Source organism: Pholcus phalangioides, unplaced genomic scaffold (assembly GCF_987345545.1).
Source record: "Pholcus phalangioides strain wild (caught in Gottingen) unplaced genomic scaffold, Ppha-v1.0 ptg000002l_1, whole genome shotgun sequence".
In the NCBI taxonomy this organism is placed as follows: Eukaryota; Metazoa; Arthropoda; class Arachnida; order Araneae; family Pholcidae; genus Pholcus; species Pholcus phalangioides.
The window spans coordinates 10,493,838-10,497,684 of record NW_028301595.1 but is presented as its reverse complement, the minus strand read 5'-3'; the positions used below and the strand labels follow the sequence as shown (position 1 = coordinate 10,497,684).

The window sequence follows — 3,847 nt, the reverse complement described above, 5'->3', positions numbered from 1 at the left end:
GAGGTAAAACACATTGTTTTTATCTCCTATTTTATGTATTATTATTATTCTCGTATAATATAGTCCACCACGGTTCAGCCCCAATAGGGATATGCTAAATTTGCCCGACGGCGATTTAGCATGGACCGTGTTCGGTTTGAAAGAATGTAAGCCATATATGTTTAAGTTATGCCTGTTTTATTATTTTGCTTTTTTAAATGTTTTCTGACTTTCAAATCGGTATTTATTTAAGTTAAACTTAAATAAAAACCGATAACTATAATTTATTTAAGTTAAACTTAAATAAATTATAGTTAAATAATTTAAGTCCAACTTAAGTAAAGTTGAAATTGCTACAGTTACTAAACTGTCTAAGAATTTGTGTGTGATAGCCATTGAGCTGTTTCCAGGCTAAACGTATCTGGTATATTTCGCACTATAATTTTCAGGTGATGAAACCAGTTTTGATTACCATATTGCACGGATAACTTTCTTTAAATTATGACAATCGTTGCACTGGACAAAATACAAAAGCATTATTTTTTTAAAAAGCTAATTAGTTTGTTAATTAGTTTGTTTGATAATCATATAATTATTTTAAACATTTTGAAACAAGAATATGTATGTATCTTCTCAGTCCACTCTCTTGGTCAGTTACTGATTCAGGGTGATCACATGAAAGTCACTATAAGGGACATTCCCGTAACTTTTTGTTGCCGTAAAATGTCCCGTTTTATCCCGTATTTTAAACGAAGTTTGAATTTTTTTTCTTTACTGAAATCAAGGTCAAGGTTATTTTCGTTCTTATAAAGTATATTGTTATAATTAAGATCCTCAATATCATAATGAGTTTAAGTCAGAAATAATCTCTCTCTCTCTCTCCACCTCATCTCAGATATTGATCAAGCATACAATTTTTTTTTGAATTACATTCTAATCTGTTGTGATTTGCAGTAGGTCGTCTAGTTCTCTGCACTGGCGAGTTTTTATTAATTTAAATAGTTGCCAACTTTAATTAACAGTCAACTTTACTTGTCTTTCTTACACCTTTTGCAGTGTTTTGTCTGTATTGGTGACTTTACTTACCTTCGATAGTATTTTGATGGTAATTAGTGATGTCTAGGTAAATTTTAGGATCTTTTTCGTAAATTAAAAGTAAATAGAACTCTTTTGAGAAACAAAGTAAAGCCATTTTTGGAAAAAATAGAAAATTTTTGACAATCGAGAATGGTGAAGTGAAGAAAGGCACGGTATAATGCTAACGACAGCAGCATATAACTGTTTGAATAAATTAGCTTTAAACATGACATCCAACTCAACGAATGAAGCCTACTACCATACAGATATGCAGGCCATCTGAAACGGCAACAACACCTACATCATCTTTGCTCCAAAATTTATTACTGGATAAACTGCGAGACACTGAGGCTCTCTAGCAAGGAACAACGTAAGCTCTTCGGCCCAAGCGGGGGGGGGGGGGGACATCCCCTGCCAAACCTGAATTTATTAATACGTCGAAGATTACATACAGTGCATCGTATTTAAAATTATGTGAATTATGTGATAAACGATTGCAGAAAGTTGTGTAGAATCATATCGAAAAAAAGGCCCCATCAGAACTCTGATCGATCAATAATTGTATGACAGAAAAGGCGGAGACCCCATTCCCTCGGACAGTTCAAGCCACACAATCTAATTCATTCTTGAGCACTGTGGAAGATCTTGAAAGTTTCTACGGGATTCCTTTTGGTTAGGGATTCATCCTGATCCTCGCTTGCAAACAGTGCCACCAGCGCGCTGTCATCGTGAAGACGCGGCAATCTCCTCTACGGGGGCGCTGTTACCCGAGTTACAGTTGCTGGAGGAGTCGGGTCCCTTATTTTCCTCTGGATGTTGCTCAACGAATATTTCACCAATTTTCCTATCTTTTCCTTTGATTCCTCTCGAAGCAGTATGCCAAGCATCCATGGTCAGTGGGGATGGGCAGCCGGAACGGGCTTGTTTTGGGCCAGAACAAAGGTCTTTGTTTTTGGACGGCATGTGCCGTAGTGGGTGTGCCAGGCTCAAGACAAGAGCATTTATCACTGGCGATCGCTTTAAAGGGATATAAGATTGCCATGACCTCCAGAGCAACCATGGCCACCGCTCTGTCAACGGGAACGGCCCATGACCGATGACAAATAAGATGAGCTCCCGTGACCAGCCCCCTGCTCCTAGTATCGACCTTCTTAATAACTTCAAAAGTTGATCTTCCTGACGCCTCTGGCCTATCCCAATTCAGTTGCTAATTTGCTATCTCATGCCCCTCTACAGGAGTGACTAGACGTAAGAGGCTGATATAAGAGTTTGTCGCAAAAGATTCCGGTATGGTTCGCTTCTTTGGCCGCAGCATCCGCTAGCTCGTTTTCTCACTGGCCGTTGTGGGATTTAACCCTGGAGATGGGTATTGATGGGTGAAATACAAGTATTCTCCTGATTTTTCTGGCCATTGCGTTTTCAGAAAGCGGGTTTGGAATGGCCTGGATACTCGAATGGCTATTCTATTTTAATATAGTCTGCGTCATCTTTGGGGCTGCATCCAGAGTTGCTGTGAATATAGCGAGCATCTCAGCTTCATATACGTAATTATTTTCTTTTAGAATAAAAATGTGGAACTCTTCACGGTTTCTCGTGTTATATTTGCGTAGGGGCCATGCTAATCTTCTCCGTATCGTTCCAATTTAGTATATGTACTGCGAAAGCAAGTACAAAAACAATAAAAATAAAATAAATATTACTGGATGCCTTTTCCGAAAAATATATTTTTTTGAAGACTTTACACGATTATGCCAATAGACCTCTAGTGGTAAACCAACAGACTTTAGGTCATGTCATGCAGATTACAAATGCCCCCGAAATGTAACCAGAAACATGCATAACTTCGGCAACATAAATATGTTAGGACCATGCATATGCGTACATCATGTTCCTACATGTAACGGATTCGTTTGAAATTCCCCACAAGAATGTTTACGAGTTGCATGTAACGCTAATAAGACGTTTAGATTTCAAGTAAAAAAATGTTGGAACTTGACTTGCAGCTATTAATTTAAATGGAAAAAAAACCATAATTAAAAAGCAGCAGTGATTATACTTCAAAACAGTGTCACTTTTAACGAAAAGATGAAAAAAATTTGATTTGAAGTTGTTTTTTTTTTTTGGGAATATGCAAAATTTTCGATTTCAAAACTTTTTATTTTACAAAATTCCGATTTTTTTATTTGCGAAATTTACATATCTCTACTGCTGTCCCACGTCGATCACATTCCCCGTAATTTTTATCAAAATTATATATACGGTCAGGTTTTACTACTCATACTTTTCCACTGAAACACTTTTCACGGGTCGGATGGAGCACCTTTGCGCGCTGTATTTGGCCACAGGAAGGAGGTTGTGTATCGCTGATTTAAAATGTTTTTCTAATTGGAAGTTACTTTGTTTTTTAACTCAGTTTTTGTCTTACGATCAACGATTGAGAAAAAAGAACGCCCATGTTCTCCATGTGAGAAAGACTACATTCATTCCAAACCAACAAAATATCCAATTATAGAAAAAATATAATTCATGATTAAGGATAACTCGAAACTTCTACTTTAGCATGAGCATAAAATTAAGACACGAAATTGATGCACAAAAAAATGAAAGCTAATTCTGAATCTTGTAAGCACGTGTATTGATAGATATACAACAGCAAACGTTACTCAGAAACTACTGAATTTATTCTTTTTCAAGTCATACCAGACAATATCAGTTTAAAAAAAAAAAACAGTTTCTCCATGTTTTTACCCATGTTCACGTGCTGTTTGAGTTTTATTCTCTTTTATGCGTT

General features: G+C 36.6%; 1 non-coding gene across 1 annotated transcript; it reads right to left on the bottom strand.

Annotated features, from left to right (window-relative positions):
- Positions 1–2,621: 2,621 nt before the first annotated feature.
- On the bottom strand, positions 2,622–2,727 carry LOC149089402 (U6 spliceosomal RNA). The gene has a single exon (XR_016193698.1). It is a non-coding gene; the product is annotated as a U6 spliceosomal RNA (small nuclear RNA).
- Between the last annotated feature and the right edge of the window lie 1,120 nt (positions 2,728–3,847).